Source organism: Triticum aestivum, chromosome 1A (assembly GCF_018294505.1).
Source record: "Triticum aestivum cultivar Chinese Spring chromosome 1A, IWGSC CS RefSeq v2.1, whole genome shotgun sequence".
In the NCBI taxonomy this organism is placed as follows: Eukaryota; Viridiplantae; Streptophyta; class Magnoliopsida; order Poales; family Poaceae; genus Triticum; species Triticum aestivum.
The window spans coordinates 131382172-131395781 of NC_057794.1; the positions used below are offsets into that span (position 1 = coordinate 131382172).

A 13610-nucleotide genomic window follows, 5' to 3' on the forward strand; every position below is an offset into this window, starting at 1 on the left:
AAAAGAGTAGTCCAATAAAAATCGGATTGCAATACCTTATGTGCAGTTCTATCTCCAACGTGGTGTCCTCCATAAGCCTCGGAGTGACACTTGCGTAGGATCTATTCCTGTTCATGCTCAGGTACACAACGTCTAATAACACTATCTACTCCTTCTTTATAAAGGTAGGGGTCATCCCAGAAGTAATGTCTCAAATCATAGAAAACCTTTTTCTTTTGCTAGTATGTGAAATTAGGTGGTATAAATTTAGCAACAATGTAATTAGCATAAACAGCATACCATGGAGCAGTACGAGAAGCATTTATGACAGCTAATTGTTCATCATGAAAACTATCATCAATAGGGAGTGGGTCATCAAGAACATTTTCTAACCTAGACAAGTTGTCTGCAACGGGGTTCTCAGCTCCCTTCCTATCAATAATATGCAAATCAAATTCTTGTAGCAAGAGAACCCATCTAATAAGTATAGGTTTAGCATATTTCTTTTCCATAAGGTATTTAATAGCAGCATGATCAGTGTGAATAGTTACTTTAGAATCAACAATATAAGGTCTGAACTTATCACAAGCAAGTACAACTGCTAAAAATTCTTTTTTAGTAGTAGCATAATTTCTCTGGGCACGGTCTAGAGTTTTACTAGCATATTGGATAACATTTAATTTCTTATCGACTCTTTGCCCTAGAACAGCACCTACAGCATAATCACTAGCATCACACATAATTTCAAAGTGTAAATTCCAATCAGGTGACTGAACAATAGGTGCAGAAATCAAGGCTTTCTCAAGTATTCCAAATGCTTCTACACAATCATCATCAAAGACAAAAGGAACATCTTTTTGTAAGAGATTAGCCAGAGGCCTGGAAATTTTTGAGAAGTCTTTAATGAACCTCCTATAAAAATCGGCATGACCAAGGAAACTTCTTATACCTTTAATGTCCTTAGGACACGACATCTTTTCAATAGCATCAACTTTAGCTTTATCCACTTCAATACCTCTTTCATAAATTTTATGCCCCAACACAATACCTTCATCTATACCTATACTAATTCTAGACTCCCTAATAATTACTACATTATTTAGATTTTACGAGCCGTTAATTTAGTGGGACCAAATTATTACGGTGCAGATTAATTCGTGTATATATTTTGAACTTAATTGTGTGCTTAATTCGGCCAGAAAAAAAGAAATCTAAAGGCCCACGGTCCTATTTTTCACAAAACAGAAGCCATCTTTCCTTATCCCTATTCTCCAGACACCCACCGTCCTGCCCATCACCATGGATCGCGCCGCCGCCTTGCGTCCCAACCATTCTCATTGCTCCGTGCCCCATCCGCCGCCGCCGCCCACTGCATCCACACTCTGTCGCATCCCACTGCCGCCTCCACCGCCACCTTGAACCATATCTCTCCTTGGTCCTCTCTCTTTGAGTAGCATGCGGCGACAGCTGCTTCCGGCTGCATGGTGGAGACGCGGTTGGTCGACGGAACGCGAGTGAGGTGTAATGTGTATCGTTCATCGATCTGTTCCCATCTCCTATTCCTCTCTTATCAAACGTCGCGTCTGAAGTTGCTGCAACACATGGTGCTCTCCTTTCCTATGGCGATGCATATAAGTGACAACAATGGTGTCCTATTGTCCCCTCCACACGTCTGACCGCCGAGGCGCGGAAGTAGCCGCAGAAGATCGCACTCCGCGTAGCAAATTCTGGTGTGTTGTGTGGCTGCCCGACAATGTAATTTTCTTCTCTAAAGTTCTCTCATGGAACTTGGGCGTGTTTGATAGAAGGTGTACATTTTTCTATGGAAATATTTGGAGATTGTATGTTTTTCTTCCAGTATGTGCTAACTCTCAGATTATCTGCATGTTTAGCAAACAATTCTTCCATCCAGGATTAAGAATCATATCTTATAGAGTGTATAATATTTTCTGTGTAGATTTGTAACATTTAAATATTGTTGGTTCTGCAAAAGAAATAGCTTGATGTATGGAATATTGAGTCACACATGTTTCTGTGTATGGTTTGTTTGTTGTATTTGGTAATGGATCTAAATAGGTGATCTTTTTAATACAAAACATACATATTTTTTCTCTATTTGTAACCATGGAACCCATAATATCATTGTTTGTTTTAATAATATGTGTGATCCTTCCTTTGCAGTTACAGTGTTCAGATAACATAGTTTCCAGTTACAAAAAATATGCTAAAGAATTTTTAGATACACTTTCAGAGTGCCCTCAGAGTGATTTTCTTGTTTATTAGTGGGTTCTGCATAATTATAAATATGCTCTAAAATAAATTAGTAGATTTATGTTGCCCCATTATGCTTAGAAGAATATTCATGCATGCCTATAGATCTACTTGATCGAACAGTATTTATACAGTCTTCACAAGTATAGAACAAAAAAATGTGATGAAACTTACACAGTAGCATAACATTGTATGCAGATGAGAAGTTTGATTTTAAATTGTTTTTGCCACAACCAATTCCAATATGGCCAATTCAGTTGCTTCTGTCATCAAAAGATTGACATGAGTCTTAACTTCGATAGGTAAGGAATTGATTTCCCTCTTGATAGGTTTCTATCTCTTTGAATTTATATTTTCGTTGCCACCAAATTACGTCATTATTTTCTACAAATTAAAGTTGAAATCTGTGGTTTATGTATGCTGGTAAAAAATAAAACAGTGTTCTTGATATTCCTCATCTCTTTTTTTAACACAGTGTGCATCTTATATTCACTCATGTAAGCAATCTCATCAAGACTCCTCTCCTCTATCTTCAAACCACACTCTAAGTCCATGGTTTTCCTCGGCGCGTCAAACTATAGTTGGATCAGTGTTTCAAAAGACTTGGCACGGGCTTGATGGATACCACGGAGTGAGAGGGATCAGCAAGGTGAGGTTCCTAGGGCTATGAATTAGCAAGTACTTTGTATTTTCTTTATTATTGTATTTCCCGTTTGTCCTAAATTCCACTCCCATCGATCCGTATTAATTGTCGTTGACTTAGTACATCAACGACAATTAATATGGGTCACATGGAGTACTTGATTCATTTCTTGCTTTCCACTGTTTGTAATATAAACCAAACTCTTCACATGTTTATGTTGCTTGAATATTTTAGACCGAGTTAGAAGTAATACAACATTTCATTCATAGTACATCATTGCTTGACTCTGTAGATTACTAAAAGATTTTCTTTGACTGGCCACAACAGAGGCTCACTCGCCTATACACAACTCTTTCAGGTTGTTGAATCTGTCCTAATATAGTAGAATCTTTTTGAATTATGTTTTGGCTAGAATTACTATATATGAGTATGATTTATCTTCGTCTCCTTGTTGATTCATTCTGCATGAGAATCGAGGAGGTCAAACACTGACAGAAATCAAAACGGTGACACACTTATCAGACAATGACATGGTACTTCTTTACAAACAGGGTACAAACTGTAAGAAAGCTCTTAGAATGTGTTAAACTTATTAGTCCATGATATCACACTTGACAAAGAGGTTGCTGAGCACAGCCATGGGTGGTACTACCCAGTCTCTATTTTGTTTTCAGTAGTGAAGCTACCACTATTTTTTGTTTTCAGTGTGAAAACTCCAGACTTTCCCCAGCATGTATTTTCTTTGTTTTTTTGTTTGTCCTAAATACTACTTGATTTATGTTTCTTGCTTTCCACTATTTGTAATATGACTCCTCATGTGTTTATGTGTTTATGTCGTTCGATGATCACAGCTAAAATGATAGCTTGGATGTTTAGAATACTTCAAGAATTTCTCTGACTGCCCACTGTTGTTTATAAACTACATAGGCTCACTATCCTATACACAACTCTTTCAGGTTGTTGAACCTCGCCTAATCTAATATATGTTTTGTCCAGAATTACATATAGGAGTATGATTATTTTCGCCTCTTTCTTACGCATTCCTTCTGCATGAGAATTGAGGAGGCCAAACATTGATATAGATCAGAACAATGACACACTTATCAGACGGTGACATGGCACTTCTTTACAAACAGGGTACAAACTGTAAGTTATTAGTCCATGATATCGTAATACCTAATAAAGAGGTTGCTGAGCTCAGCCTTAAAAATAGAAAGGGCTATTGGTGGTAGTGCCCAGTCTCTATTTTGTTTTCAATAGTGGAGCTACCACTACTTTTTTGTTTTCAGTGTGAAAACTTCAAATTTTCCCCAGAATGCATTTTCCTTATTATCATATTTTTCTTTGTCCTAAATACTACTTGATTCATGTATCTTGCTTTCCACTGTTTGGTAATATGAACCAAACTCCTCACATGTTTATGTTGCTTGAATATTTCAGAACGAGTTAAAAAACACATGTCGTTCATAGTACTTATGGATGGTCACAACTAAAATGATAGCTTGGCTTTGTAGACTACTTCAAGAATTTCTCTGACTGCACACTGTTGTTTATAAACTACAGAGGCTCACTGGCCTATACACAACTGTTTCAGGTTGTTGAACCTCGCCTAATCTAATAAAATCCTTTTGAATTATGTTTTGCCCAGAATCACTATATACGAGAATGATTTATCTTCGTCTCTTTCTTACACATTCCTTCTGCATGAGAATTGAGGAGGTCAAAGACTGATATAAATGAAACGGTGATACACTTATCACAGGTGACATGGTACTTCTTTACAAACATGGTACAATCTACAGGAAAACTCTTAGAAATTCTTAAACTTATTATTCCATGAAATCGTAATACCTGACAAAGAGGTTGCTGCCCAGTCTCTGTTTTGTTTGCAGTAGTTAAGCTACCACTATTTTTTGTTTTCAGAAACTCCAAATTTTCTACATTGTTCGCCAGATCCTGAAACTATCTTGACGAAGCTTTAGTATCTATTTTGTAAGCTCATGGAGATTTTCGTTGGGTACAATTTGCATCAAATATCTTATATATGTTGTGGACTATTATTACCTGTTGATAATGCTACTTCAGAAAACATGTGAACGCCATCCTAGGACAGAGAAAGAGGCGCTACTGGCTAGGGATTACATGATAGCTACCACCGACTGAAAATATGAGATATGGATTGACACGAAAACAAGGTTTCACAAATTCCGTACTCCCATATAATCTTGAAAAGGATGAGTCAGCCTTTCCTTCATGAGCTTATTTTCTTTATGATTCATGTACAGAGAAAGAAGAAACAAAAATAAACAGCATAGCTCAGACGACGAGAATAGTGGTTTCTCTCAGCGCCGCATACTTAGTTGGTGCAGCATGCTCCTGGGACATACCAGGCTAAGTGATGTTCCAGAGTACACATGGAATGTGACTTGATGGAAGTCAACGGCTTGACGGCGGGGTGATTGGATTTTTTGTTCTGTTGCACAGTTCATTTATATGCTCATTTCAAATCAGTTAGCAATGCATCCAATGTGGAAACAAAGTTGGAAAAACTTATGCTTTCTAAGTACATCTGATTTCCATGCTTTGGTGTTACTTCTTTTTGGCTTTAGTGGGTCCTGCAAGTGTGCATTGAGAAAAATATATTTCAATCTATGTGGCAAAAGGTTCCAACGTATATAATTATTATGTGCTAACGCAAAAAAGTCCTCAAGTATATCATCCATCATGCCTAACTTCTGTCTGTGGCGCGCCCATGCTGCTTCATGTTGTTAGTACATTGAACTCCTTCGGTGACTAGCTTAACTCCTAAAGCTATGGCCTACTCTGTTGCCAGTTTCGTATAGAGTATTATCCTTTCTCGCCCTTTTTATGAAGTTGGCTATATTATTTGGGAGGGAGAGAGGAAGAAAGGTTGATGAATGATGACCCAAAATCCATTGGTGAACCCTAGCAAACTTGGAAATGATAATTGTCGGGGAGGCTGATTCCACCAACACCTATGGGGACAGGGCCCCTTTCGGTTCGGTGAGGGTGGAGGTCGCACAAAGAGCGGATCGAGGCGGTACACGCGAGCGGTTTTACCCAGCTTCGGGCTGCACGGATGCGTAAAACCCTACTGCTGCTTGTTTGTGTGTATTGAATTCTTGCTCAGGAGCGATGGACGCTGCCAGACTGAGTGTGAGAGTGTTCCTGGTGTTTCGAATGAGCCGAACCGGCCGAACCCCCCTCTACGTTGCGCCTGGGCCTCCTTTTATACTTTCAAGGGGTCACCGACAGGTGGCAACGTAGACTAGAAGGGTAAAAATGGAAAAGGATGCGGTAGGTGCAGCTACCGCTACTGTGGATACAGTGCACCCTACCTAACTCTGACGGCAGGGGACAAAGTCATTAAATGCCTGTCTGAGTTGCCTAAACAGTGCAAAAAGTGACCGTTAGGAGGGCCACCGTTTGCCACGATGGCCTTCTCTTCATCTCCGCTTGCCACCGCGCACCCCTAGCTGCGCAGCCTCCTGGCACGTGTGCTTGGGAGAGTCCTGGAGCGACACGTTAGCAGGTGTGCTGGAGCGCGGGCACGAAGTGGGGGTTTCCCGCAGCAAGCTCCTTGCTGCGGTCGTCGTCTTGTCGCGCCCGGAAGCTTGTCGTTCGCCGGGCCTTGCCGGGACGCAGGGCGCGTCACGGCAAGCTTTCTTGGTATGCCTTGAGTGGCCTTCCCGGCAAGCTCCTCTTGTCGGGGTCTTGTCTCTTCCTGGCAAGATCCTCTTGCCGGGGCCTGGGTTGGCTTTCCCGGCAAGCTCCTTGCCGGGGTCTTGGTTTGAGTACTTTGTTCTTGAATGGTCTTCAAGGGAACTACGGAGGGTCTTGGCGGTCACCCGGCAAGCCTTGCCGCGGGACGCTGCAACTGCCCGTGCATGAGTTTGGGATACTAGGGTACCGCTACTCTAGTACACCGACAGGAGCCCCCGGGCCTGGGCCATACACGATGCCGAGCGTTGTTGGGCCAGGCCCAAAACAGTGCACGGGCACGCGCGGCCTAGGTCACGCCGCCTATCTCTCCGCTCCCACCGCGCACGCCCAGAACGGCACGCGTCAAACGCGGCGTCGTGGGTGACGCGGGCGGCGTGCGCGGGGCTAAGCCCCTCGAGCATGCATCAGGCCACGATGATGGAGACGGTTCACACCCTCCTCCCTAAACGGAGGTAGGCGTGGGGGCGTGGTGCATTTACTGGACGGGGCCGGTGCGCGGTTTTCGGGATGTCCACTCCCCGCGATCACGGGGCGGAGCGGGGCCGCCTCATCCTTCGCCTTGGTTCTACATCTCCGCCACGCGGCTCCCATGCGCTTGGGGTCGTGGACGGTGGAAGTGGGAAACTGGGCCGTCGCGAGCAGAGGCAGCGGGATGGCCCCGACTCCCTGCTCTTCCCGTGCCTTGATTCGTTGAGCGGGGCGGCCGAGCCCCCACCTCGCTCCTTTATAAAGAGCGGGAGGGGAGCACAGGAAACCGCACTCTCTCATCTCCTCCTTTCTTCAGCTTCTGCTCCCCTTTCTCTCATTCGCCATGGAGAAAGGGAACCCAGGCCCTTCATCGGTGGCGGCGAGGGTCGCCGCCAGACAGCGCATCTCTCCATCTTCCACGCCCGTGGTGGCAGAGCTAGCCATAAGGGGAAGACGGAGGGGGCGAGGTCGCGGACGAGGTTGAGGACGAGGTCGAGGCGCTCCTTTTGCCCTTTTCGCCTCCTTGACCTGCCTCGTGAAGAGAGGGACAGGAAAGGGATTACGGGCATCTTATCTTTTTAATTTGTAAGCCTTCGGGCCTTAGCTGTATCTAAAACTTGTAATCCTCTCTTTCATGTTTTTCATCCTCTATGGACTGTACCTAAGTGGGATGTTTTTTAATGAAAAGGGGATGCTTGCCGGGTTATTTGTCTCGCGAGTTAAACCCACGCCAAGGAGCAAATCCTTGGTATCCCTCGGACAGACATTTCATCTCCCGGCAACAGGCCCTGCCGCCTTCCCACGTCGCTCGACCTTTCTCATGCCTTTGACGTAGGTGGGAACGAGGTGGGTGCGGTCTCCTCGTTTCATCCCTTTGCTGCCGCGACTACGACAAAACTTGGCCCCGGGAACGAGCCCCAGGGCCTAGAGTTGAGGGAGCACGGCAGTTTCCGCGAAGAAACGCGGTTTCGCATTCCCCAGTCCATAAGAGGATGCATGATGAGGGATGAAAGACTTATCTGATATTGCAGCCCCTGGCAACTCTGGTTTGCCGTGGACGATTCTTGGCACTCGCAGCCCCCAGCGATTCTGGCTTGCCGGGGCCCAGGTGCCGTCCGTTTTCTTCTTCTCTTGTCGTTGCCAGTCATGTCATAAGAACACTTTATTAGAGGCGCGACAAGTTATTTTTGTAATATAACTCTATCTTAGGCAAAGAATTGATGTGTTACTTCCTTTACTCGACTCTTGGCTTTGTATGGCTCTGCCCTACGCTTTCTAGGGAAACTTGCCGGTGCAGGTACCCTTGCCACGAGCGCCGAGTGCGGAACTTCAGCAGCCTGCTGGCGGGGTCGCTACTGACAAGCAACCTTGTCGCAACTAGTTGCAGCTCACTTAAGTTGTTGAGCGGACTCGAAACAAAGTAAGGGCGCTAGCGGCTCACTTAAGTTGCTGAGCGGACTCGAAGCAAAGTAAGGGCGCTAGCAGCTCACTTAAGCTGTTGAGCGGACTCGAAACAAAGTAACGGTGCAACTAGCTACGAGTTGGTTCCTCCGCGCACAGGTTTTCCATACAAAGCACGGTCGTTCAAGGAAAATAACTCAAAAACTTAAAAAACTGATTGCTCAGGCTTTAGCAACTTAGCTTTTCTGTCGTCTGCTTCCCGGCAAGGAGAAATTTTCTTGAACGGCCTGGTCCACACAATTATCTTCTCCTTCCCCCCCCCCCGGCAAACCTTGTGGGCGAGGGAACCTTCCTTCTTTGAGAAAGAAACAGAGAAATAAAGTAATGATATGGAGCCTTGGGCTCGTTATCGCTTACCGAGGTCTAGTGCTGCACAAAGTGTCAGATAACATATGCGAAAAAGGATTATAGCATAAAAAACTGACAAGATGTGCGGGGCACATGAACTTTACTGGTGCACGGGGTCTGCGCCCGGCTTTGTACAAAGGATTACATGCAACAGCGGCAAGACTTGTACAAAAGGTGGTTGCCGGAAAAGCTTCCGGCAACCGCGCCTTACGGGAAAAACTTACGAAGATGTTCAATGTTCCAGGAGTTGCTCACCGGAATGCCATCTTCGGTCTCAAGGCGGACAGCGCCGGGCCTAGTGACTCGTTTCACCCGATAAGGGCCTTCCCACTTTGGCGTCAACTTGTTGGAATTCTTGGCGGACTGAACACGCCGAAGAACAAGGTCGCCTTCCTCGAAGCTCCTGGCTTTAACTTTGCGGCTATGGTAGCGACGCAAAGCTTGCTGGTAGCGAGCGGCTCGCACAGCAGCCTGGAGACGGTCTTCCTCAAGGAGCAGCGCGTCATCTTGTCGCAGCTGCTCTTGCTCGAGCTCATCATAAGCGAGCACTCGAGGTGACCCGTAAACGAGTTCTGTGGGGAGAACTGCCTCTGCTCCGTAGACTAGAGCAAAGGGTGTCTGGCCAGTGGCTCGATTTGGCGTCGTCCTGATCGACCAAAGAACCACCGGCAGCTCCTCGATCCAGTTTCTTCCGCACTTGTGCAGCCTGTCGAAAGTTCTGGTCTTGAGGCCTCGCAGCACTCCAGCATTTGCCCGCTCCGCTTGACCGTTGCTTCTCGGGTGAGCAACAGAAGCGAAGCAGATCTTGGCGCCAAGATCTTGGACGTACTGCATGAAGGTGCGGCTCGTAAATTGAGTGCCGTTGTCGGTGATGATCCTGTTAGGGATCCCGAAACGGCAAACAATCGACCTAAAGAACTTGACTGCTGACTGTGCTGTCACCTTCCTCACTGGTTCCACTTCCGGCCACTTTGTGAACTTGTCGATTGCAACGTACAAGAACTCAAAGCCCCCGATAGCTCGGGGGAAGGGGTCGAGGATGTCGAGCCCCCAGACCGAAAATGGCCAGGATAAAGGGATCGTCTGGAGAGCTTGAGCTGGCTGGTGTATCTGCTTGGAATGGAACTGGCACGCTTCACACTTGGTTACTTGTGCAGTTGCATCCTGGAGGGCTGTCGGCCAGAAGAAGCCTTGTCGGAATGCTTTGCCGACAAGTGCTCTTGCGCCAATGTGGTGACCACATATGCCTCCATGTATCTCTGCCAACAGCTGTTGTCCATCTTCCTGGCGAATACACTTCAATTTCACACCGTTGAGTCTTATTCTGTACAGTGTGTTGTCGACAAACTTGTACATACTTGACTGCCGGGCTACTCTTTCCGCTTCTTCTTGCTCTTCGGGAAGCTCTCTTGTCTGAAGGAAATGGACAATCTGCTGTGCCCATGCTGGAGCTTGTGGCTCGACAACAAGGACTAAAGGCGTATCTGTTGCTGCGGGAACATCCGCTTCTACGGCAAGAACCTGTGGTTCGGCCGGAGCGTGATATTCCCCGGCAAGCTTGCCGGAGCAAAACTTGTCGGGAGCGTTTGCTTCAACGGAACAAACCAAGAGGTTTGCCGGAGCAGACTGCTCCTCAGCACTCTTGGCGTTGATCTTTGGGACTTTCTTGGCGGCGGCTTCGGGGAGCTCTGCTGGAAAGTAGTCACCAGAAACCAACTTCCTCTTCTTGTTCTGTCCAGTTGATGGTGTCACGGATGGTTGAGTCAGCTTGAGCACAAAGATCCCTGGTTCCACAGGCAACTTTAGTGCAGCGCACTTTGACAGGCCGTCAGCAATGTCATTCTGAGCTCGCGGAACATGCTCCATTTGCAGGCCGTCAAAGTGTTCTTCTAGCTTTCTCACTTCATCAACATAAGCTTCCATCAATGGACTCTGGTAGTTCTTGTTCACTTGGCGGACGACAAGCTGCGAGTCACCCCTTACAATGAGTTTCTTGATCCCAAGATCGGCTGCGATTCTGAGGCCGGCAAGCAAACCCTCATACTCTGCGGTATTGTTCATTGCTTGCTCCTTGGGAAAGTGCATCTGGACTACGTACTTGAGGTGCTCTCCGGTGGGTGCGATAAGCAGCACGCCAGCACCGGCGCCTTGCAGCGAGAAGGCACCATCAAAATACATCAGCCACTCTTTGCTTGTCTCCTTGACGGGGATGCTCATTTCTGGAATTTCTTCATCTGGAGTTGGCGTCCACTCTGCTATGAACTCTGCCAATGCCCTGCTTTGGATCGTTGCAGTGCTCTCAAACTTGAGGCCAAAGCTTGACAGTTCCAATGCCCACTCGACAATCCTGCCTATTGCTTCTGGATTCTGCAGTATCCTCTTCAGCAGAAAGCGAGTGACAACTGTGATCTCGTGTGCCTGGAAGTAATGGCGCATCTTTCTCGAGGCCATGAGAAGGCCGAAAAGCAATTTTTGCACACCAGAGTACCTCGACCTAGCCCCCTGGAGAAGGGAGCTGACAAAGTAAACTGGGCGCTGCACCATCTTCTTCTGCACCTCCTTGCACGTCTGCGCAGATTCATCTTTCTCGGGACCATAGCTTGTCGGAGAAGCCCCCTGCTTGTCGCTGGATTCACTTGTCGCGGTCGCTGGCTCATCATCCGCCTCCCTCTCCGCTACTAACGCAGCACTAACCACTTGATTGGTTGCCGCTAGGTACAGCAGCAACTTCTCTTGTGGCTTAGGTGCGACAAGTATTGGAGTGGAGGATAGGTACCTCTTCAAGTCCTGCAGCGCGGCCTCCGCTTCCGGAATCCATTTCATTGGACCTGCCTTTTTCAATATTTTGAAAAACGGCAGGGCGCGCTCAGCAGACTTAGAGATAAACCTGCTGAGAGCAGCCACGCAACCGGCAAGCCTTCGCACATCCTTGACGCGCTTCGGTGCTTCAATCTGCTCGATGGCCTTGATCTTGTCGGGGTTGGCTTCAATTCCCCGCTGAGACACAAAGAACCCGAGAAGCTTGCCGGAAGGGACTCCAAACACGCACTTCTCGGGGTTGAGCTTGAGGTTGATCTTGCGCAGATTTGCAAAAGTTTCTTCTAAATCTTGGATCAGGGTAGCCTTGTCCTTGCTCTTGACCACTATATCATCCATGTAGGCTTCCACATTTCTGTGTATCTGTGTCTCAAAAGCGACATGGACTACCCTTGCAAATGTTGAACCATCATTCTTCAACCCAAAGGGCATCCGTACAAAACAGTATGTGCCGCAAGGGGTGATAAATGCGGTTTTTCCTCATCCACTTCTGCCATGAAGATTTGATGGTATCCTGAGTATGCATCAAGAAATGAAAGCAAATCACATCCAGCTGTGGAGTCAACAATCTGGTCAATGCGCGGCAAGGGAAATGGATCTTTGGGACAAGCTTTATTGACATCAGTGAAGTCAATACAAAGTCTCCATTTTCTGTTAGCCTTGTGCACGACTACAGGATTGGCCAACCACGTGGGATGGAGCACTCCTCTGACAAGGCCTGCTGCTTCCAATTTCCTGATCTCTTGTGCAATGAACTCTTGGCGCTCCACCGCCTGCTTCCTGACTCTCTGCTTGATGGGCCGCGCATGAGGACAGACGGCAAGGTGGTGCTCGATTACTTTCCTGGGAACACCGGGGATATCAGATGGTTGCCATGCAAACACGTCGACATTCGCCCGCAGGAAAGCAACAAGCACGCTTTCCTATTTAGGGTCAAGCGTGGCACTGATGGTGAAGGTACCACCAGTGCCGTCCTCCTTGGCGGACACCTTCTTGGTCTCGGGTGGAGCTGCCATCGTCTGCTTGCACTTGCCGGTGGAGCTCGATGGTGCGTCCTCGACGATAGCGCAGCACTCCGAAGAGGTGCGCTTGCCGGAGTGGGCATCAGAGCTCTTGCCGGACTTTGTCTTCTTCTTCCCCCCGGGAGCTTCAGCGGCAAGTATGTTGTGATCAGCTGCGGCTGCTGCTTCCCGGTAGATCTTGTCGGCGCAGATAAGGGCATCCTTCTTGTCGCCGGGGACAGAGATGACACTTATCGGGCCTGGCATCTTGAGCATGTTGTATGCATAGTGAGAGGCTGCCATAAACTTGGCGAGCACTGGACGGCCAAGGATCCCATTGTAGGGCAATGGAAAATCGGCAACGTCAAATGTGACCCTCTCAGTTCTGAAATTCATCTCGCTGCCAAATGCGACCGGCAGCGTGATCTTTCCCTTCGGCTTGCTTCTTCCCGGTCTGATTCCTTGGAATGTGTCGGTCTCCTCGAGCTCGCTGTCAGGAATCTGGAGTTTCTGAAGGACCGCAGAGGAGATCAGATTCAAGCCGGCCCCGCCGTCAACTAGCATCTTCGTGACCTTGAGGTTGCGGATAGTTGGTGAGACCAACATCGGCAAGCACCCGACTGCAGTTACGCAATCAGGGTGATCCTCAATGTCGAAGATGATAGGCGTGCTGGACCATTTCAGAGGCTTGCGTGACTCTATGGATGGCTCTGCTGCATTCACTTCCCGCATCCACCTTGAGTTGGCGGTGCGAAGTATACAGAGAAGCACCACCGTCAATGCACAGGACCTGTGTGGCTTTCTGAAATTCCTGCTCATCGGCCTCGTCATCATCCATGTCTTCATCGTCGTCGTCATCTTCATCCTTGTCGCGGCCG

The 13610-nt window shown here is 47.2% G+C and overlaps 1 long non-coding RNA gene across 2 annotated transcripts; it reads left to right on the top strand.

Moving 5' to 3' along the window:
* Positions 1-1242: 1242 nt before the first annotated feature.
* LOC123107081 (uncharacterized) lies at positions 1243-5499 on the top strand. 2 transcript variants are annotated; one of them, XR_006451598.1, is made up of 5 exons: positions 1243-1734; positions 2449-2552; positions 2726-2899; positions 3890-5088; positions 5179-5499. It is a non-coding gene; the product is annotated as an uncharacterized lncRNA (long non-coding RNA). The 2 variants fall into 2 exon arrangements; XR_006451592.1 differs by having other exon boundaries at positions 2726-5088.
* The last annotated feature ends 8111 nt before the right edge of the window (positions 5500-13610 follow it).